This window comes from Mobula birostris, chromosome 19, assembly GCF_030028105.1.
Source record: "Mobula birostris isolate sMobBir1 chromosome 19, sMobBir1.hap1, whole genome shotgun sequence".
Classification (NCBI taxonomy): domain Eukaryota; kingdom Metazoa; phylum Chordata; class Chondrichthyes; order Myliobatiformes; family Myliobatidae; genus Mobula; species Mobula birostris.
In genome coordinates, this window is record NC_092388.1 from 17,282,683 (window position 1) to 17,307,809 (window position 25,127).

Consider the following 25,127-nt stretch of genomic DNA (forward strand, 5'->3'; position numbering starts at 1 on the left):
AGCAAAGGAGTCGCCGTTTCATGCCATCATCACTCTTCTCCGCCTCCGCTTAACATCCCTTTCTTTGGCTCAGCAGGCGTTATTTTTCCAAGTTTCAATCCTGTAAGATGCCTTGAAATATTACTTTACAGTAAAGACATAATATTGAAACAAAGTGACTCTTCAGAACTCTGATATGAAGAGAACCAAAGCATACGTTTTAATTTCCTGCATGAAACTGAATGGAGTGCAAGAAGTATTTTTGTCATGTTTTATACTTGGGAATCAGGATAAAATTGGATTAAAGTGCTAACATCAGTGACAGCTATCAGGAAGCTTCAGACAGTTATAAAAAAAATCTGTTGTGTACTAATGTCCTCCAGAAGAAAAGCTGGTGTTCACTTTATGTAATTCCAAATCTTGCCAATGCACTCTATTCTTATGTATCTCTTCCAAGCCACTAAAATATTTAAATGGCGTGCTTTTAGTATTATAGGCATCTTCAAATTTCTTTTAATAATCACTGAACTATTAAAGTGTTTAATCTTTTTCACGATTTCTGGATGTTTTTAAAAGTTGAAGTATTCATTATGCTTGATAAGGAATCCAGGGAACATAGCCCAGCTGGCTCTCAATAGTTCGTCATCTCTGTTTTACTTATGAATATTTAGGATTATTAATGTGATTCCAGAAGGCCGGGAAATGAGGTTGAGGAAGAGAAAAAAAAGGGTCAGCCATGATTGAATGGCAGAGCACACTCGATGGCCCAGACGGCCTAATTCTGCTCCTATATCTTATGGTCTTATGATCTATGGTCCGACATGGGACTGAGACTTGTAAATAGTGAGTAATCTCTGAGATATCACTTCATCCTATGGAATCATCAGGACAAATCTAGCCAAGATGATTGGAAAGTGGTCAGTAGACAAGGGAGTATGGTCTCAACATGCCTCAATATTAACTCTAGATTCCACAAAGTCTGATGTTCTTAGACTAAACATTAGGAAAGTACCCCAGCTAATTGTAAATCACCCCATACCTCAGATGCTAATAGAATAATCTCCGCGTTGAGCATACCTGGGAAGCAGTACCAGAGCTCAGATTATGCTATCGCCAAAATGTTACATGTCAAACTTCTAATGGCCTAACTTAAAAAAAAGAAATAACTCTGAAGTAGGACTATTGGACATGTTAAGAATGACACTGAAAATTGAAAGGGTGCAGGTGGTGGAATTCTGAAATAAAACAAAATGCTAGAAACATTCAGCTGGTCAGAAAGAGAGACAAAAAACTGTAGATGCTGGAATCTGGAGCAACACACAAAGCACTGGAGAAACAATGAGTCAAACAGGTTCTATGGAGGGAAATGGATAGATAAAGGGTCTCTACTCCAAAGGTTGATTTGTCCATTTTCCTTCTTACATGCTGCCTGGACCGTTGACTTCCTTCAGCACTCCATGTGGTGTTGAGATCAGACGACATCTGTGGGAAGAAAAAAAGAAGTTAACATTTCACATTGAAGACCCCATCATTAGAACTAATGATGTAGAAGGTAAAACAGCCCTGGAGTTATCTCTATGAATAGCGATTGAACAGTCTGGTGAGGTTAAGCTCCCAGTATTACATTGAAGGCTTTCTCCATTATGTTCTGAGGGTGTATTACCACGCTAAATCAGGAAATCCAGGACAGATCTAATACTCACAAGGCAGCATGAGTCATTGGCATCTGCAGAAATGTACTCTGACACAACCTGTCATTTAATGATTTGGGATATTCTTTACTCCAGCATTAAGATTAAGCCAAAGGATCATCAGTACTCATTCCTCCATCATGAGATCAGAAGTAGGGATGTTAGTTGATGATTGCACACTGTTCAGTCTCAGTAACTTTTCTTCTGATAATGATAATGATAATGCAATTAAACCTGGTCAACATTCAGGCATCAGCTGGAGAGCAGAAAAGAACATTTGCACCATAACCTATGCCAGACAATCACCATCTGCAACAAAACAGCTTATAACTACTTCTTTTTGAAACCTGACAGAAATACTATTCTCAAGTTCCCACTATCAATAACATGGGATCACTAGTAACCAGAAACCTAACAGGACCAGGCAATTTTGCCGCATGATGATAGAGGCAGATACAACAAAAACATTAAAAAGGTTCTTCGATAGGCACATGGTTGTAAGACAAATGGAAGTTCATGAAGCACAGAGATCAAATACACTGGTCCTTATTGAGGGCTGGGTGGGTGAATTGTTTCCTAAACATTCTGGGTGTTTAGGAAATAATTAGTGTCCCGACCAACCAGAAACATACATTCAAATCTCATCCTGCGAGCAGTGGAATATAAGTTCACTTAATAATCTGTATATTTTTTAAACCAATCATTTGTAGACAAATATCTTCACAAATCCCCATCTGCTGTGGAGATGTGCCATCCCTACCTTTACTGTGAGGTATTTTTCTCCTTTTTAACTTCAAGAACTACCGGAGAATTGAGTTTTAAAAAGTCGGTGCTCTATATTAAATTGAATCATTGTTGTTACCAATCCTGTCAAACTCGTAAAGTCTTCCTCACAAATACCTGAGGATTAGGGGTTGGAGAGCTAAATTTGGAGAATAGGTTTAGTCATGCAACAGTCATGGCCATAGATAAAATGCTGGACTTCTCCAGTACACTGCTGGGTTAAGTGTGTGACAGACCAAGAGTAGCAGCAGCACACTGATGTTTACAGATGGGAGGGACTAGTCTGCTGAATCCTCACTATTGATTCCAGACCGCATGAAATCTCAGGATATCAGTGAAACATGATCAATGAAACCCCATCCTCATCGTCATCTACCACTGTGCATCAGAAAATGAACGTACCTTTCAATGTTCAACAAAACTAGACAGAAGCATTGAAGGTAGCAAAGGATGGGGTCTAGATGAGGGACCTCATCACCAAGTGATCATCACTATTAACTACACTGGCTGAGTCCAGAAGGGCACATTTGTCCGAATGGGTCTATGGTAAGTACGAAGTAAACTCACATATCTTACCTGGCTTCATGTGGCATTTGGACCTGCCTGTGATAGCTTTGGAAGAAATGACCACCATTGTATTCCTCTTTACACTGAGGACACTGTCCATTGTAATGCACGGCACTATAGCACTACAATTCTGCCTAATGGATTTGAATCAGCACAGATCAGGCAGCTTTGAGGGGCTGTGGGTACTTTGTAGGAGTCAAAATGTAAATAAGTCTGTAATCTCATGGCCTGACATTTCCCTCCCTAGTATTATCATCAATTGGGGGAAATCAATCGTCATAGAGCACTACAGTGCTAAAACAAGCCATTTAGCAGATATAATTTATTAGTTACTGCCTGTAATGATGCTGGTGTTTAGGGCAGCAATGAAGGTCTTGTATCTCTGTCTGTCCTTGGCCATCTTCTCTACTGTACCCAAGGAGCCATTCAGGGTCCTCATTTCTGCCTGTATGGTATAGCACCAAGTTGTCTTTTGTCTTCTGCGTTTCCTCCACCGTCAGGGGGCCAATGAGGTCCTGTCTTGATGTCGGAGTTGGCCTCTCTTCTCATCATGTCCCTGATCCATCTCCAATATTTACTCATGGTGATTGTGGCCATGTGCCTTTGATGACACTGAAGGAGCAGGGAGTAGCTGGAGATCTTTCTTGACCAGAAAATATGGAGGATCTTCTGGAGGTTTTCATGGTGTGGAATGACAACAGCTTGACAAAGTTGTTCTCTGTCACATGCCAACATTGTAACCCATACAGGAGTATGGATCGAACACAGCTCTGGTATAACTTCACCTTGGTGTAGACGCTGTACTTGGTTGATTCCCGTAAGTTGCTACACCATCATGATGCTGACCATCTTCCCCTTTTGAGTAGAAAACTGTATCACCATTTGCTGCCTTTAGTCTGCTAGACCCTGTCCATCCGCTTTCATTGGCACCGAGTACAGGTATATGCAGATTGTAATGATGCATTTCTGCTGGTATTTGTGCTAATTTGCCAGTGTTGTACAATGTTCGTACATTCCAAAATCCAATTTTGTTCTTGGTCTTGGCGGTGTTCAGGGCTTCTTTCATCATGTCAGTCCTTCCTCTTGGTTTTCGCTACTGTCAGTCATGCAAATCTTGGGTGGAGACTCAGGAATACCATCACACACAGATTTAAAAGAACTCTTCATTGCTTTTCTGTAACAATTTTGTTTTTTGACCAGTCAGGTTTGTTCGCCCTGAGCTGAACACCCGAACCTGGAGGACCAGAGGAACACTTTTAGTCTGGCCTCTACCTTTTGACTTGTTTGGCATGGGTGATACAAGCAAGAGTCAAAGCAGAAAGCCCTGACTCCAGTCATCATAGCTCTCTGGGTCATTGAGGCACACAAGCCTCCAAACCCTACAACAAGGTTATAGTCCTCTTGGAGGCATCTAGACCATGCTGAACTGTTATTTTGAATTGAATTGACTTTATTTCTTACATCCTTCGCATACGAGGAGTAAAAACCTTTACGTTACATCTCCGTGTAAATGTGCAATGTGCTGTCATAGTAATTTATAATAATTTATAATAAATAGAACAGTCAATGTAACATAGAAATACACTCAAATCATCGTGAGTGAATCAGACTGATGGCCTGGTGGAAGAAGCTGTCCTGGAGATTTTTGGTCCTGGCTTTTATGCTGAGGTACCATTTCCCAGATGGTAGCAGCTGGAATAGATTGTGGTTGGGGTGACTCGGGTCCCCAATGATCCCTTGGACCCTTTTCTCACACCTGTCTTTTTAAATGTCCTAGATCATGGGAAGTTCACAACTACAGATGCTCTGGGCTGTCCGCACCACACTCTGCAGAATCTTGCTATTAAAGGAGGTACAATTCCCATACCAGGCAGTGATGAGGCCAGTCAGGATGCTCTCAATTGTGTCCCTGTAGAAAGTTCCTAGGATCTGGGGGCCCGTACCGAACATCCTCAACTGTCAGAGGTGAAAGAGGCACTGTTGTGCCTTTTCCACCACACAGCTGGTGTGTACAGACTACATGAGGTCCTCAGAGATATAGATGCTGAGGAACTTAAAGTTGTTTACCCTCTCAACCCCAGGTCCATTGATGTCAATAGAGATTAGCCCATCTTCATTCCTCCTGTAATCCACAACCAGCTCCTTTGTTTTTGTGATATCGAGGAAGAGGTTGTTTTTTTGACACCACTGTGTCAGAGAGATGACTCCTTCCCTGTAGGCCACCTCATTATTATTTGGGATTGGGCCAATCAATGTAGTGTCATTGGCAAATTTAATTAGCAGATTAGAGGTGTTGGTGGCAACACAGTCATGGGTAGACAGGGAGTAAAGGAGGGGACTTAGTACACAGCCCTGAGGGGCTCCTCTGTTGAGAGTCACAGGAGTAGAGGTGAGGGAGCCCACTCTTATCACCTGCCGGCGATCTGACAGAAAGTCCAGGATCCGGCTGCACAAGGCAGGGTCATGGCCAAGGCCTCTGAGCTTCCTGTTGAGCCTGGATGGAATTATGGTGTTGAATGCTGAACTGTAGTTCAAGAACTAAAATGGTACGGCACAGTCAAGAAGGGCCAAAAGGCCTGTTTCTGTGCTGTAATGTTCTATGGTTCTATGGTTAACAGTGTCCTTTTTCTCCAGATGTGTAAGGACGGTATGTAGAGCTGTGGCTATAGTGGCTATTGCATCATCGATTGTATTGGTAGGTGAATTGTAGGGGGTCCAGTTTGGGTGGTAGCATGCTGCGGATGTAATCCTTGACCAGCCTCTCAAAGCATTTGCTTATTAATGAGCTGAGTTTTACAGGACGCCAGTCATTCAGGCATGTTACCTTCCTCTTTTTAGTACAGGGACCATGATGGATACTTTGAAGCAGGATGGCACTCTACACTGGGAGAGGGAGAGATTAAAAATGTCTGTAAACACACCTGCCAGTTGTGCCTAGTCCCATCAAAATGCACCTGGACCATAGTCCTCATACCTCTCATATCTATGTAATTACCCAAACAACTCTTAAATGTTGCAATCAAACCCACATCCATCACTTCCCTTGGCAGCTGAATGAAGAAGTTCAAAGCTGCATTGGACATATCTAAACATGAGGTGACATTTGATGAAGCTGCAGCACAAGACTATACATATCTTAAACAGAATACAGGGACAATGGTAATTTCACAAACTTCAGATCATTTCAGAGCCTTGCAGACCAAGCACATCTCATAGTGAATGGTGATGAATACTAATATGTGCAGGAGACTACAAGAAAATTTTCATCTTCATGATGCTCAGACTGCTAAAGACAATTATATACAGTTGGAGGAACTGAATTGAGGATCAATGGCAACTTCCTTCTGAGATTCCCACTGTCATAGAAACCAATCTACAGCCAGTTTGATTCAATCCACATGATATCAAGAAAAAAGAATGTTGGATATGGTTAAAGTAATCATCTCAGACAATATACTAGTCTCAGGAATGAAAACTACTGCTTTAGAAATAGCTACACCTCTAGCCAAACTATTCCAGTATAGTTAACACAGTGATATCAACTGGAAATATGAAAAAGTGATCAAATATGCCACAAACACACAAAACAAGGAAAATTCCAATCATTGGCAAAGTGATAGAAGGTGAAGTCAACAAAGCTATCTATCACCACAGTCCTCAATAAATTACTCAATGATACTCAGCTTGGATTTCTCCAGGATCAGATGGCATCAGACTTAAACCAGTTCATTGTTCAGATATTGACCAATGAGCAGAACTCCAGACCTGTCGTTAATATCAAGGAAGCATTTGGAAGAATGTAGTGTCCAGAACCCAGGCAAAATTGAGGTCAATGGACATCAAGAGGTAAATATTAAAAATAAGAGAAAATCTACAGATGCTGGAAATCCAAAGCAACACACACACACACACACACACACACACACACACACACACACACACACACACACACACACACACACACAAATGGTGGAGGAACTCAGCAGGCCAGGCAGCACTTATGGAAAACAGTAAACAGTTCACATTTTTCGGGCTGAGACCCTTCATCTGGATTTTACGAAGAGGTAAATATTCCAAGAGTTGGAGATATATTCACATAAAGGAAGGTGGTTGTGATTGTTTGGAGGACAGTCATCCTAACTCCAAAACATCAGTGTTGGAATTCTTCATGACAGTGACATTGTCCAAAGAATCTTCAGCTGCTTCATTAAAGACTCTTCTATCACCACAAGACCAAGACAACTTTCAGGGATGAGCAAAATTGGCAGACAATAACTATCTCCAATGAGAGAGAACTTAAGTATCTTCCACTGGCATTCAATGGCATTGCCATTGCCAATTCCCCTACCATCATGATATTGGAGGTCACTATTAACCATTTATTTTTCAAGGGCAATTAAGGATGGACAACAAATGTCAGTGACATATAATTGCTACAGTAGGAATTAATTAATTGAGTTGAGACCGCTATATGAAACCTCTCCTTAAAGTCTATATAATGCTTATTCATTTATAAGAAATTCTATCTAGGATGTGGATGGTAATGTACTACTGAGATATTTTTACATATGGTGACTGTAATGAAAGGTGGTTTCTAAGATCACATCAAATTCATAGAGAAGAGGCCATGGGTGAAGGCTGAGCTAAAGAGTCTGTGGTTATTAGACAGGCTGACCTTTAGATCCATTAATAATATATTAATCAAAATCAATGCCATGTGTATGCTATGACTAGGTTGCAGAGCCTCTTTGTTTTACAGGCTGTTGTAGAGAGAAGGCCTTCGTATTGGCACAAGCTCACAGCTGTTGTCACTATTGCTTGGCTGCTTCTGTGATCCTGCACTCATGGGATTGCAGAGGCCCTCTTTTTGGACGTATCTTATCCACATGAACACAATGTGCTTATTCAAACAGCTGGAATTCCATGCTGATGGTTGTCTCTAGTCATTGACCAATGAAGGCTTGGGCTTGCTTCCTTTTTTGTCCACTATTGCTGCCAATGGAGCTTCTCTTCCATACAAGCACATGATTCACGGTTTATGATTTTCTCCAGTAAAACTTTTGAACTTGTAAACATTAATACTTACAGATAAAACTCATAAAGAACACTCAGCAAGTCACATAGTATCAGGCAGTCTTTTCCTACTGTACCACAAGTAGTGAACTGTGCTTCATGCAGATTCTTCCAGTCGGCATCTTAAGATATCCTGGAGTTGATGGATAAGACATACTTGAATGGTCATTCTACATACAATGTTCCTGATGGGATTAAAAAAGATTGACTTTTTACTTCATTTATGGGACATAGGTGCGCTGGCTAGATCATTAATATATTTTGTTGCTTCCAATTATCCTGGAGAAAATTGTGATAAGCTTCAAGACCTTGGACACAATACCTTTTTGTGCAATTGGATCTCGATTTCCTCACTTGCAGACCCCAGTCAGTTTCAATTGGCAATAACATTTTCTCCTCAATCTCCATCAGCACAAGTGCACCGCACGGCTGTGTGCTTAGCCCCCATACTCTACTTGTTTTATACTCCTGAGGCGAAGGCGAAGCACAGCTCCAATGGTATATTTAAGTTTGCTGATGACACCACTGTCATTGGCTGAATCAAAAGTGGTGACAAATCAGCTTATAGGAGGGAGACTGAAAATCTGGCTGAGTGGTGCCACAACAACAACCTCTCACTCAATGTCAGCAAGACCAAGGCACTTATTATGACTTCAGGAGAAGGGAACTGAAAGTCCATGGGCCAGTTCTCATTGGGGTACGAGAGGAGGAGAGGGTCAGCAACTTTAAATTTCTTGGTGTTATCATTGCAGAGGACCTGTTCTGGGTGCAGCATGTAAGTACAATTACGAAGAAAGCAAGGCATCACCTGTGAAGTTCCTCAGAAGTTTGCTAAGATTCGACATGACATCTAAAACTTTGACAAATGTCTATAGTGGATACTGCCTTGTCTATCACAGGTAAAGCTCTCCCCATCATTGAGTATATCTACACAGAGTGTGGTTGTAGGAAAGAAGCATCCATCGTCAGGGACCTCCACAACCCAGGTCATGCTCTATTCTCATTGCTGCCATCAGGTAGAAGATACAGGAGCCTCAGGACTCACACCACCAGGTTCAGGAATTGTTATTTCCCCTCAACCATCAGGCTCTTGAAGCAAAAGTGATAACATCACTCAGCTACACTCGCATCATCACTGAACAGTTCCCACAACTGATGGACTTACCTTCAAGGACTCTTCATCTCAAATTCTCAATATCTGTTGTTTATTTATTTATTTATTTATTCATTCATTCATTCTATTAAACTTTCTTTCTCTTCTGTTGTCTCTTGCACATTGGTTGTTTGTCTGTCCTGCTGGGTGTGGTCTTTCTTGGTGTTTCTTGCATTTACTGTGTATGCCTGCAAGTAAACAAGTCTCATGGTTTAGTGACATATATGTACTTCAATAATAAATTTACCTTGAACTTTGATCCTTCTTAATTTTCCATGTGTTGATACTCCTGCATTGTTAGATAGAAGTTCCATGAATTTGGACCCTTCACCATTGATCAAGGTGTTTCCAAGGTGATGGATGGGTGATGCATAACCTGGAAGGGATGGGGACAATAACAAATCATTCTAAGTGACATGACCATGAGGCCAAATTTTATGAGCTATACAGAGCAGATGCTGCTGGTTTATTTTCTAATCTCCTTGTCTCTGGCATTCGCTAGCTTAATATCATGATCGCAGTGAACACAAAGAAAGGGACAGGATTTGACCTACTCCATATTGCTAAATTCCTCTGTTATCACGTAAATTGTTGAACCCGATTGTCAATGAACAGCATTATTGAAATTTTCTCCAGGATAGAGGGTTCCAAAGATTCACCACTCTCTAAATCAGGGGTTTCCAATTTGGGGTCCATAGGCCCCTCAGTTAATGGTAGGGTTCTATGGCTTTCTCTACATGAAGGAAAATTTCAGTCTTAAATGGTCACCCTTATTTTGAACTTCCAAACCCATACACTCCTGAATCCAGACTCAATATAAGAAAAACTTCCTTTCTGGAAATCATGCACAAAGATAGCTTAGTCCCCCTGTTCTATTTCATGTTACTTAGACCATTTTTAATTCATTCTGTGACGGCTCCATTTTCTTCCATGGACTTTAATCTTGACTGTTGTTTACCATCAATGTAAGGAATGTTAAATGCAGTCTTTGAGATATGCTGTACCGAAATGACCTAAAATGGAATTGAGTAAAATTAGGGATCAGCATATTTCCTGCGGGATTACTGAGGTAAGCCTGTTCTAGCAGTTTTTATTTTGCTTTAAGAAATCACACTCTCTCAGGGGTTATGACTCATGACTTTTGTCTCCCAGCCAATACAGGAATCTGGCAAAACTATTGAAGTTCTTCATTGATCAAAAAAGACCTACCTGCCACATTATCTTCATGCATCCAAACTTTGCAAAAAAAAAAGGTACAACTTATTTCTATGTTGACAGTAGAGCAAAACTCATTAAAGAATTAACAGTTTATAATCTCTGATAAGCAGCTTTATACTTTCAAAACAGTAAAGACAAGTAAATATAAAGATAGAAAAAATGTCATTATATCCAGTATATTTGTGGGCATTTGATCTAACAATATTCCTTTGAGACAAAGTTTGTAACTGTGAATATTTATTATGAATATATGCATATTTCCTTTTGTAACTAAAACAAATTAAAATAAATTCACTGCTCCACACAGCCAAAATGTAAAGCAACACCTGCGTCAAAAATGCGATCACTTTTTGGATCTTTTAACACAAGATGAAAATGCAATGGGATTAAACAGTAGATGGACTAATTATAATACACATAATTTTAATTCTTATTTTAACTATGTTTGGATCAGTAATGATTTTTAATATAGCAATTTGCATAAGCAGCAGTGAGATTGCTGACTTACCAAACCTATGCACTTATGATTCAAGCTAGATACATCACAGCTCACAGCAATGTAAAATCACTGTGCTAATTAATAAGCCATTTACTGAACGCAGCTAGTTAAGGTGGTCCTACAGCTGACCTTATGGAAGATGAGCTGTCCCAGAAGTGTGTGTGTGTAACTACAAACATAATGATGTGCCAGGAGGGAATCATTAAAAATAATTTACACAAGCCTTCATTTACAAGATCTTTTGATAGCATGCTTCCCCGGTGTTTAGAACCAGAGTGCAGCCACTACCATTTGGAAAGCACCAAGTGAGAGAGCAAAGAGAGATACCTAAGTGGTTAATTAAGAGCTGTTCGGGCACCACAAGAGCCTCCTGCAAATCCCTCTGATGTCTGCTGTGTCAAGTGGCTCTCACAGGCAAAAGCACAAGAGGTAGCCACCATGGCAGGCTAATTACTGGAGATTGAGAGCAGCTGAGAATGGCCTGGTGCTGGCTACTTGCTGTGAAGCACCAGAGAGTTGGTTTGAGCTGAACAGGCTTTGTGCACATCTGTCCTCAGTTTCAAACATTGGCAGATAAGGTAACAGCATAAACTGTGGCATGTAAGGACCCTGCAATGTCAACAATACAGCAATTAAACAGTTTTAATGATAATTACCAATGCCAGAATATTATGAGGTTATTGTGCTGAACATATTGAACAACATTAAATATGCTTCAGGAAAAGAATCATAATAATGGGCATTATTTATACTGGACCATCAGTCACATTCTTTAATGGATTAAAACTTTACCTCTGCTTAATATATAAATAACTTGCCCTATACACAAAGCATAAGGTTGCCTTGTTCATAACAATAGAAATTTTAATTAAATATGCTAGGTACAAAAGAATAGATTATCAGATTATTATAGGTGTGCTCTACATTATTTTATTATTTTATTGTATACGTAAATATAATAAAACTAAATTTCCATATTTTTAAAAATCTTTGTTCTCCGATGGGTTGGGTTGGATTATGCAAGCATTATCAAGGCAAACCCAAATTGCTTTCTGGCTTTGCCTAATAACAGGATACATAAGAATGTGCTTAAATACCGGATGATTCATGTTTCTCTTTCTCCTGACACACCCAGGTTTTTCTTAGAAAATGTGAGAAGAAAAATAATCAAACCAATGTTCTGGAAAGGATCAAAACAATTCCAGTAAATCTGCTTATTATGGAAGATTTGATTCACTATTATTACCTGTAGAGGTGTTTAGGTAATGAAAATCCTTTGGGATGGTATACCTCCTCATCCCTTAACTGGCAATTAAAAATACCTCTGAATTCAGACAGAACTCAACTCAACCAATTATCAGGAACCACTGGGAATACAGTGTGATATTAAGTATGGTTAAGTGATTTTGGTCTGCAGATGAATACTGATATTGCTAGGTTTCACTAAAGGGGATTTTGTAAATGTGCTGGTTTTATAGCACATTAATTAATACTTCCACTTACTTGTTCTTTCTTGGTTTTACAGGCAATGCTTATCAGAGCTGCTTTGGACGGCAAAGTGAATCAGTAACTGAGCAGGACTTATTTTTTCCCCTTGTAACAAGCGATATGTAAGAACATATTAATGATATGGTCTGTGACGTGACACAATTGGCTGAAGTCTGCTTAAAATTTGTATCACAGTTTGATAACTGTATCACTCTTTCAAAACAAAACATGTCTTTAACCACATTATGATACATAGCAATTTCAGTGGAAGTATAAAATCTTTCAGCAATTTAAAAAAAGAAACACCTATCTACGTGATATGCAGAGATCCATGGTGGTATGAAGCTTTCAGTCATACTGAAATTATAAAAGTGAACCATCCACTGACAACGAGCATCACACTTTGCATGAAAATACTGATTATTTAGGCAAAGTGCTAAAGAGCACCCGTACAGAGAAAGTCATAATCTGGCAACAAATGAGTAGGGAAAAGATTGCAGGTAAATAATTTCTGCATAATTTAATTGTTTTTCAAAACTCTGGTATGCAAACTTTCCCATGCAAAGTTAGTCAAGAATGATGTCACTAGTCATGGCCTTTGCAATAGAAAACCCAATAATGACTTGTGTCATCTCCTAAAGGTAGTCTGTCTTATTTAGGTTACTCATAGATCACTAAGAATGGCTTAGGTACTCTCCCAACAGCCTCTGGTTTTCCACTATTTTCCTTTACTGTAGAAGGGCAATAGGGACAAACCAGGATAGGATAAGATGATGTGCCTTGCATCAGTGGTAGGAAAGTTATTGGAGAAAGTTCCTTAAAGTGGGAATTCTCTAACATAGAACATAGGATAGTACAGCACAGTACAGGCTCTTGTACCCCTCACGCTGTGCCATCCTATAAGTCTGCTCTTCGCTCATTCTAACCTTCTCTCCTACACAGCCCATTCTTCTTCTCCCATTGGAGTATAGGAAATCAATGACCTCTTGTCTGCATTGTCCTCTAGTCTGACCCTGTTTGTTGAAGATGGACCAGGAGTGGTTTCCATTGTCTAATTTTGGCTTTGATGTCTCTCCTCCATGTGTACTTTGGGTGTCCCTTTGTCCTTTTTCCTTGTGAATTCCTCCTTAATGCCTGCCTGATGATGTTGTTGGTTGGCTTCCTCAAGCTGTGGCCAATCCACCTCCATTTCCATTTGTGTATTTATATCTCTGTGGATTCCTTGTTGGTAATTTTCCACAGTGTCTGGTTGGTTACTTTGTCAGTCTATCTGATGTTTAGCATTCTTCTCAGGCACTGGAGTTTTTGTAGTGTCTTCTTTGTTGTTCTCCACATTTCATAGCCATGCAAGAGGACTGTTTTCCAAGAAGTGACAGCTTGTACCTTTTCATCTCACTTGCTAGGATAGTGGATTTTCCTGTCTGGTACATGGTTCTCACATTACAGGTAGATATGGATTTTGGTGATAAAAGGGTTGTTGGCTTTGCAAGATCCCCATGACTTTTCCTGTGCAGCTTCATGTGCAAAATCAATGATGAGCTTCTTCTCACAAAGTTGTTGGTATGGTTGGAGTTCATTGATGAATCTGTAATCCATTGTACCCACTGTACAGGGGATTGGCCTATACAGCTTCACCAGAGCCCTATTGGCTGGCCTTATCCATTTCTACCTCTCATGATAGGGACATAGGGTTGGCCTTTGAGAGGACTACACAACACATAACCCTCCATTTTTCTTCATCCATGTACCTATCTAAGAGTCTCTTAAATACCCCTAATGTATCTGCCTCTAGCACTACCCAGAAAGTACATTCCAGGCATCTACCACTCTCTGTGTAATAAAACGTGCTTCTGACATCTCAAGTAAACTTTCCTCCACTCACTTTAAATGATGTCTTCTGGTATTAGCCATTGCCACCCTGGGAAAAAGGTCCCGGCTGTCCATTCTATCTACACTCCATGGCCACCTTATTGGGTAGCTCCTGTACCTAATGAAGTGGCCACTGAGTGTAGGTTCATGGGCTTCTGTAGCTTTAGCCCATCTACTTCATGTTGTGTGTTCAGAGATGCTCTTCTGCACACCACTGTTCTAATGTGTAGTTATTTGAATTACTGTCACTTTCCTGCCAGCTTGAACCAGTTTGGATGTTCTACTCTGACCTCTCTTATTATCGAGGCATTTTCACTCACAGAGCTGCTGCTCACCGAATGTGTTTCATTTTTCATTTTTGCACCATTCTCTGTAACCTCTAGAAGTCGTTGTGCATGAAAATCTTAGGATCAGCATTTTCTGAGATACTCAAACTACCCTGTCTGGCACCAACAATCATACTACAATTGAAGTCACTTAGATAACATCTCTTCCCTGTTGAGTTGCTACTACATGATTGGCTGATTAAATATTTACATTAACGAGCATGTGTACAGGTGTATCTAATAAAGTGGCCACTGAATGTATTTATTTAATATGGGAAAACATGGATTTGAGGAGAATTCAGCATGTTTTATGCAGGAGAGCTGATAAGTGAGTTTTTTGAGAACATTATGGAGATAATTGATCATTGGAGAGCAGTGGATGTTGTATATATGGTTGTTAATAAAACATTCAATGAGGTCCAAAGGTAGGCTGATTCAGAAGATGAAAACATATGAGGTCCACAGTGACCTGGTAGATTGGATTAAATATTTGTTTAGCCCCATAGAAGACAGAGAGTAGTGGTGCAGTGTGTTACACCGACTGGAAGACTTTGACAAGTAGTGTCCCACAAGGATCAGTGCTGGGACTTCTTGGGCCAAAATGTAAGTGGACTGATTAGTAACTTTATAGACGATACAAAAATTGGCAAAGTTGCATGGGAGATTGTTGAAAGATTCAGCAGAATGTATATCAGTTGGAAGTATGGGCAGAAAAATGACAGCTAAATCCAGAAACGTGTAAGGTATTGTAAATTGGGAGGTCAAGTGTGAGAGGAAAGTATACAGTAAATAGAAGCTGGTGATGGTCAAAAAGGACATGCCAAATGTCTTTAGCATCCTGGGGAAGTAGTGATGTTGATAAGCGTTCTTGGCCTTGGCATCAACGGGCTTGGACCAGAACAGACTATCACTGATGATCACTCTTTGGAACTTTAGAACACTCACCCTCAGCGCCGTTGATGCAGACAGGAAGATGTGCCGCCTTCCTGAATTCAATGACTAGGTCCTTTATTTTGCTGACATTGAGAGAAATGGTGTTGTCATGACACCATATTAGTAAGCTGTCTATCTCTTTTCTATTCAGGCATCAAGCATATGCACCAAACTTCATGCAATGGGCTTCTCAAGTATTACAGACAACCTTTAATTGAGCATGTAATAATTTTGTACCTTCCACTTGCAGCCAGTTCACACTATGGACAGCACTCATTGGATTGTAGCAACAAGTAGGTGACGCAGGGTTAAAGTGGTCTCCGCGTTGCAACCACTGTACCTTAATTAGTCACCCATTCTAACCCTCATGCTAGATTTGTGGGAATGTCCAGTTTAAATATGATACTTTATTTCTCCTGCTATACTTATAAGTATTTAATTTTTTAAATAACTTTCACTAAAACTGGATCTTGTTAAAGGTGATACTCCAGTGCATTACCATATCATTATTGCTTGTGATGTTGTCTTCTTCCAAAACTCGACAACACAACTTCAAAGCTTCAGAACCTAAAGGGAATGGATGGCTTTTGTTGAATAAAATGCAGAACAAACAAGTTGATGTATCTACTATAACTGTCATGCTTTCAGTACTGAGAGTATATCTAACATGGTAGCATGAAGATATCAGGCATTCAGATACTATAGAGGGCATTTAATAGATACTAGGAGTGCAGGAAATGCATTCTCAGACTCAGCTCATATGTTATTACTTCTGACAATATAAGATGGGGGGGGGAACATCGACTCAGACCATGAGAGGCCTGCGTCGGGCATTTTCATGCCTTACAAGGCGCAGATTGGAAGTCTGTGTGGAGTGCCACTCCTCGCACAGACACTAGAGCAATGTGTGGTTAAGTGCCTTGCTCAAGGACACAAACATGCTGCCACAGCTGAGGCTTGAACTAGCGACCTTCAGATCACTAGACGAACGACTTAACCACTTGGCCACGTGCCCAACACAAGATGAAAAGGTGAAAAAAAATGCCTCAACATCTGAAAAGACTTGCACTTCTTGGACTGCATGCAACACGCTCCATATACTAACAGAATACTCAAAACAGACAAACATTTCCAACTCAGATGAAAAAAAGTCCCTTAGAGCTTTTAATCTAATATAGATTTTCAGATTTAGTAGAATATTAATATTATGAAATTTGTGCTGAATGGTGATTTGCCTTAATTATCTGTAAATCATTTGAATAAAATAAATCCAATCTTTCTTATGGCTTTACTCAAAATTTTGATTAAGCACATGAGAAATGAACACCCTTCTCAAATTCTTAGCGACTCCTTTTGATCTTTTTATACTTCTCCAAGCCTTCAATATTGGCTAAAAATTCTGAAAACTGTGGAAATACGTGATTAGATGTTGCAATATGTTACATGAGGTGGCAGGTTGGAGATACGTGTCTGCCACAGGAGATGCAAGGCACACCTTCCAACCATTAGCCTGCAGGTCACCCTTGGGCAAGGCATAGTGCCTGCTTAGCAACCCCTCCCCCCAACTCCCACCCGATCAGGGTCACATGAAGCCATGGGAGCTGGTGATGGATGGTCATATGAGCAGCTGGTGCATATCACAAGTCCTGGTTATGCGACCACGGTTGTCAGGCAGACAGTCTATGAAGAGTATTGGTAATGATTGGGGACACCCACCTTATAAAAACACTGCCCAGAAGAAGGCAATGGCAAACCACATCTGTAGACAATTTTTGCCAAGAACATTCATGGTCATGGATAGAGCATGATCTCCCAAGATACACCACACGGCACATAATGATGAATATGTTGCATGTGTTGATTCCTTCTTGGGGCTCCAGGGAAGGGATTTTCACTTGCATGTGGCATAGGATTCTGTGCTTGAATGGCAAATTCCAGACCATTAGCACTGTCCTCCACAATAATCTGTGGATAGCTGCTGTTTAGTGAACCTCTGTCATTGAAGGAAAGTGCACAGGTCAGTTAGTTCTTAGCTCTTAGATCTTGAAATGGCAAATGGTTAATGTGAGAAACCTGAAATTTAGTTTAAAAATCATTAAGCCCTCATGATTTGTAAAATTATGTCTCATTATATTTGCTATTGCCATTATTTTTACTTCCTTTAAGTTCATTATTTCCTGCCTTGAGTTAGAGCAAATGGAAATTTGGATTCTGAGTTGTCAAAAAAATGTCCTCGATTGACCCGGAAAGAATAAAGTACTAATAAAACCAACAGGTTTAACAGAGATTTAAACCACCTTCTTCTCAAAATGAACTTGATGTTGTCTTTTGTAGAAATTTTACAAATTGACCTCAAGGGAAAAATAAGTCAATACTTTCAGTTTTGGAACCTACCCACTGAAAACCTGAAAACGTTGATTATGTAGTATTGGTAAGGACTGAACCAAGCGCTTATGATCCTCTCTGAGAAACAGCAGTTCAGACACTGCTGCACTCTTACACTCTTACACTTTGGCACCGAGAAATCAAAACACATTTTATTTGCCTTGCATATGGCTTGAACCAATTATTTTCCAAGTAAACTGATAAAGGTGCTGTAATTGACACAAGTTATCTGGATATCCATTCATTGGCCTTCTGCTGCTGTAGCCTACCAACTTCAGGGTTTGATGTGTTGTGCATTCAGAGATGCTTTTATGCCCACCACTGTTGGAACACACGGTTATTTGAGTTACTGTCGTCTTTCTGTCAGCTTGAACCAGTCTGGCCATTCTCCTCTGACCCCTCTCAAAAACAAAGCATTTTTGCCCACAGAATTGCCATTCACTGGATGTTTCTTTTTGCTTCTCACACCATTCACTGTAAACTTTAGAGAATGCTGTGAGTTAAAATCTCAGGAGATCAGCAGTCTCTGAGATACTCAAACCATCCTGTCTGGCACCAACAATTACTCCATGGTCAAAGTCACTTATATCACCTATCACCCCATTCTGATGATTGGTCTGAACCTCTTGCATGCTTTTCTGTATTGAGTTGCTGCCATATGATTGGCTGTTTGGATATTTGCATTAATGACCAGGAATACGGGTGTACCTAATAAAGTGGCTACTAAGTGTACATTGTCAAGAAATAAGTATCAAAAAAGTGTGGGATTTCTGCTTGACTAGCTGAAAAGCAATTTAACTCTTCTTCAAATGTGCCATGTTGATTCATGTAGAAAGAATGAAGAAAGTGATACATTTATATATTAGAACATCTTTCGCCTGAATGGTTTGGCTTTCATTTTAATATTGTACATTGAACACATCAACTAACAGCAGAAGGATCTTTTAGTATAATTGTTAACTCTCTCAAAATAATCAGTAAAACATACCAATTACATTTCAAAGGATAAAAAGTATCCCTACTATCTCAAAACCAGCAATTCATTTTGAAAAAAAAGCAAGAGTAGTATTTTTGCAATTTCACCAATAGATGCCAGCCATTTCTCTGCCAATCACTTTGACAGCAGCAAATCTTGTAGCTGGATTGGTGTTCTTGTGAGATCTCAATAATAATTGAATATATAGAGTGCTTTGTGATGTCAAAAACATGTCAAATCATTCTCCGTCTGTTTTCTGTGATTATAAGGACATTCCTTTTACAGCTTTATTATAAAATGGAAGTCACTGCAGTTTTGCACCAGTGCTGAACCTGCAACACCCATCACTTGTCAGCTTGGTCAGACTCCAAAGAGCAGTTTTCTGCAACTTTCTACAGGAGAACTCTCACTACACTTTGATGTCACCAGGGGAGTTCAGAATTGTACTTACTCAAGTCTGCTAGTTCAAACACTTCAAACATTTTAAATATTTGGACAGTTTAGAAACACATTCTCTAGAGCACACTGGAAGATAGTATCAAGCAGAGCTCTCCCTGTGACAGCAAAGTTCAAAGTAAATTTATTGTCATGGTACATATATGCACCATATACAACTCGGAGATTTGTTTTCTTACGGGCATACTCAATAAATCATATAATCATAATAGATTCCATGAAAGATAGCACCAACAGGGCAGACGACCACTGTGCAAAAAACAACAAATCGTGCAAATACAAAAAGAAAAGAAAAAAAAAGAAATAATAATAATAATAAATAAATATCAAGGGGATGAGATGAAAAGTCCTTGAAAGTGAGTCCATTGGTTGTGGGAATAGTTAAGTGATGGGGCAAGTGAAGTTGAGTGAAGTTATTCCCATCAGTTCAGAAGCCTGATGTTTGAGGTGTAATAACTGTTCCTGAGCACGGAGGTGTGAGTCCTGAGTTTCCTGTACCTTAATACCAATCACTTACTACCAGTTTCTCAGATATTTTTCCTTGCTTCTGGTGCCAGCATAGTATTCCCAAAACTTTTTAACCTTAATTCGTAGATCTCTGGAATGTGGAAGGAAATTGGAGCACAAGAGAAAACCCCCACAGTCACGGGGAGAAGGTACAAGCTACTTATGGACAACAGTGGGAACTGAATCCTGATCTTACAGCTGATGCTGCGTTAAGCTAACCACTATGCTATCATACCACTCTAGAAGCTGGGATGAATTAGATGTCAGTATGTGAAATTTATGCTTGGGTGTCTCCAAAATGAAGCATTAGGTTCTGATTGAACTTCCCCTGAAAGAAAAGAGATCTTATTTGAGGGGAGAATTAAAATTTACCTCCATTCCAACTTCCATGCAAGCAACAATCTGGTGATTTGGCTTTCATTTCCATTCCCCACCCCTACATAGGACATTCAAATTGGTATAAGAACCTATGAATTATATTTAATTTCAATGATCTTCTCCTAACTCCTGTTTAGCAGGAAGAGAAGCAAGGTTCAAGGTTAAACACTTTCACTTTCCAAATGCAGCCAAGCATTATGGGTCTTTAATGGTATTAAAAATCATTTTGCATACATTTTAAAATTATTTTTTCTCTTCCTTTTCTGCTCCTTGGTCCCTTTATGCCATAATATTGTGATTTAAATGAGCAGCTGAAGGTCACAGATTTTCATGTATCATAGCAAAACAGATGGTTCAGCAGAGTGCAATCTCCTGCAGACCAATACAATCACATAATTCAATGTAATTTTAAAAATTCTTTTTACAGGGTGAGAATTGGCTCAGTCATGGCTCTATGCCTTACTCCAAAGCCTTGAGCATATTGTCTATGTTGATGCTTTAATGCAGGAGAGATAGAACACGGAGCTATTGGAAACACACCCATGAAACATTTGCTCTTGATGTCTCAGCAAATAATTATACTTCAACCAGTATAGTATTAGTTTCTTGTCTGTTATGTTAAACGAAGACTGGAAAAAAGACAAAAAAAAATCCAGCCCTACACGATGCCACCAACTGCATGTTAAAGTCAGAAGTCAGGGAAAGATGACAATACTTTGCATCTTCCTAGTACCATATAGAACTTAGAGCGTGTGTAATATTTTGGAAGTTCTTAGCCTTTCATATGCAATTTTCAGTAATTTAACCTGACAGATTTCAAAATTGGTTTGACCTATGTCAATGCAAAATTGTAAAAATATTTTCCCTTGGATTAGCAGAGCTGAAACCACTATCTAGGAACATAAATGAAAAAAAATGTTACATTAGAAAAAAAATTAAGTGAAAAGGAATGTACATAGAAAAAAAATCCTTCAACCTTAAAAATATAAAGAGGAGAGGAATGACAAATGGCATTCAATCTTTAGATCTAATTTTGTCTTTCAAGACCTCATTTTGTCCTAAAATAGAATTCCATGGAGACTGAAGCTCTGCACCTTAATCCCTCATTCTTCTGTACCCTTGAGCTAATCATTCCAGTACTGCAAATCTTATATTCCACAATAAATGGTTAAAATTTATCTAATGGATCTCTTGGGATTTGCACTTTTTTGATGCCTAAAGTCTCCCTCAAACATAACTGCAAACTTCAAGTTCTCAAAATACAGATTCTTTTTGACCCAATTTATGCAAAGCTAACCACTTCTCTAATCTGCAGTCTTGGAATTTCCTTTTTGTAGATATTTCTAACACATGCGTCTTTTATTCCATAGGGAGCACAGTTGCCGTATGGGAGTTTTCTTTGACTATGGATATACATCTACAGGGAGCACTGCCAAAAGAAAACAGAATCCATCATCAAGAACTCTCACCATCCAGGCCATGGTCTGTTCTCACTGCTGCCAACAGGAAGGAGGTTTAGGAGCCTGGACTTCTACACCATCAGGTTTAGGACAGATATTACCCTTCAGCCATCAGGCTCTTGAACCAGTGTAGATAATGAAACTTCACTCACCACAGCACTGAACCATTACACAGCCTTTGAACTTACTTTCAAGGACTCAATGACTCATGTTATCAATATCATTCATTCATTCATTTATTTGTTGTCTGTCATTGCACAGATTGTCTTCTTATGCACATTGGTTGTTTGTCCATCTTTGTTTGTGTGTAGTTTTTCACTGATTCCATTATGTTTTCTTTGTAACTACTGTGAATGCCCACAAGAGACTGATTCTCAAAGTAGTATCTGGTGAGGCGTACATACTTTTGTAACAAAGTTACTTTGAACTTTGAAACTTTGAGGTGCTGTGGTTACTTCAAGGACAATTTATCGTGCAAGAAGTATTTGTAGATACTAAAATTTGAAATTGCGTGTTTCACTTTATTGACTGGGCAAAATGTTAGTCACAGTAAAGTTCTAATAATGCACATGATGTTACTAAAAGGGTGCATTCGAAATCCATCTAGGAGGAGATATAGTGATAAGTATAGTACAGAGATTCCTATCCTGCAGTCCATGGACCCCTTGTTTAATGGTATAGATCCATGGCATAAAAAAGGTTGGAAACCCCTGGATAGTCGATTTTGCAGTGTTATGTGGACTCTGATTGTTTGACTCTGCCATTTATATGTTAGTATGGATGACCAAATGGCAATGAATGGAGGTTGTGAGATGCAGGGCGAGGATTGGAGCCGTGGCCAGTCTGCATGAGTACATGCCGGGATACATCATCATAGAGCTCTCATTGGTAAAGTTTGCAGTAAGGGAGGTGTTTAATCAAACATTTTGTGAATGAGTTTGATATTATCTCCCTATTCTTGAATACAGACAATTGCAAATGTAGTCTCACCATCTCCACAAATTACAAGTCCTCAGCAATATTTTCTGGGGCTCTTTTATAACTTGCTTCACCTGTATTAGTGTGGTTCAGATTCAGTCATTCACAGAAAAGGCAATATACATTGAAAGAGGGTGCAGAATGACAAAGAGAATGGGTGATAGGGAAAGCAATTTTGTTTAGAGACTTACTGTATACTCAGACTCATACTGCATTTTCCCACTGACAATGTACTCTGAGTTTGCTGCAGGTCAAGCCCATTCTGAAAAGCATCATGTGTCCTATTGAAGTTGGCCTTCATGGTAAAAAAAAGCATTAGTGAAGGATTTAAAGTCATATTTTTGCCATGTTTAATATATCCTCTATATAGCCATTCCCCACAGACAAGACCATTTGCAGCTCTGTATTCATGGAATAACTCTTCCTCTTCAGAAGGGACATCCCTTTAGAACCAAGATCAGAAGGGATTTCTTTAGTCAGAGAGTGGTGAACCGGCAGAATTCATTGCCACCGATGGCTGTGAAAGCCAAGTCATTGAGTATATTTAAAACAGAGGTTGAAAGGTTCTTGATTGGTATGGGTGTCAAAGGTTACAGGGAGAAGGCAGGAGAATGGGGTTGAGGGGGATAATAAATCAGATATGATAGAACGGCAGAATAGACTCAATGGGCCAAATGGCTTAATTCTGCTCTTATGTCCTATGACCTCTTTACTCTGCAAGAATTTATACTTTATACTTTATCGTCGCCAAACAATTGATACTAGAACGTACAATCACCACAGCGATATTTAATTCTGCGCTTTGCGCTCCCTGGAGTACAAATCGGTAGTAAATATTAAAAATTTAAATTATAAATCATAAATAGTACATAGAAAAGGGAAAGTAAGGTAGTGCAAAAAAACCAAGAGGCGGGTACGGATATTTGGAGGGTATGGCCCAGATCCGGGTCAGGATCCGGATTTACAATACTTCTCGGACAACTGATCAATACTTGACGTACTTGTTGCTAGAATTCCTACAGTCATGTTTATACTTCCTCAAAGGTGCAGTGTCTGTGACCAAGTGAGCAGATTTTGCTCTACCTAACACTGGCTTTGACTTTACCACCTGCATTTTGAGACTCAAGGTGTGATGTAAAAGTGGCCTATTACAAATGTTTCTGATCCAATCAATATGTTCAAGGGAACTGTGTCTAACTGTGTAATAAGTCAAGAACAAATAGTTTACACAATTCAAGTAAACATTGTACCCGATCACTTTGTGCTGGTCCTGGTGATAACAAGTGTACAAGTCTTCAATAGTCCTCGCTACTAATCAGCCAAAACTATAGTTTGAGGCAATGTCTGCTCAATCAATTCTAGGAAGCAAACAGCTCTTGAGAGAAAGTAAAACCATGCTCTCATATCTTATCAGCTGCTGCAGAGCAGTACCAACATCAACATCAAATTTATAAGTATCTCAGTTTTGGTGCTTGACACCAGTTCCAATTCCAGTCCAAAGAAGCTCTCTCCAGAAGAGGAAAACACTCAAGATTAAACAACTTCCTGTCACATGACAAATAACCCTCGAACTTAAACTTTAATTGTACTTGTTAATACAATAAGCTTTTCCTCGCCAATTTTTTTTAAGAATATTAGTTGCACATGTCACAAAACATAAATAAATGAATTAGAATGTACAATATGAGCTGTTCTGAAATGATTACGATTTTTTTTTGTCTTCCACATCATACATCGTACTACCAGGAGCAATCAGAATCAGGATTAATATCACCGACATATGTTGTGAAATTTGTTGTCTTTGCAGCGGCAGTACAATGCAGTCCATAATAACAGAGAGCAAAAAAAAACTGAATTACAGTCAGTATACATATAATAAATAGTTAAGTTAAATAAATAATGCAAAAGTAGAAATAAAAAAGTAGAGAGTTCATGGGTTCAATGTCCATTCAGAAATTGGATGGCAGAACCACACTATCTGCGCCACTGAGCCCATTGCATCCTATACCTGAACTTTGTACATACAACACCAAAGATGGGGTGACTCCCTCAGAGAAGGGATCATGACCGCAATCCTTCTGTTGCATCTCTTGTTTGAATTAAGACACTGGGGAAGATAAACTACACTTCTGTAAAATGATAGACAGAAGAACTAATGCAGATGCTGGAAATCTTGAGTTGAGTCCTGGTGAAGAGTCCCAGCCACACTGCCCTTGTGCCCATGGCTTTGTCTCCTGGGTGATAGGACAATGATACCTAATGTAAACGATGACAAATTTACTACTTTAAAGGTGGGTCTCATCACAGTTGCAAGAATTATATTGCAAAACTGGAAAAAAAACAGATGTCTCACTGTGAAGGAATGGACTGAGGAAATGATTAAGAGTAAGTGCAAGATGTGTGGGATC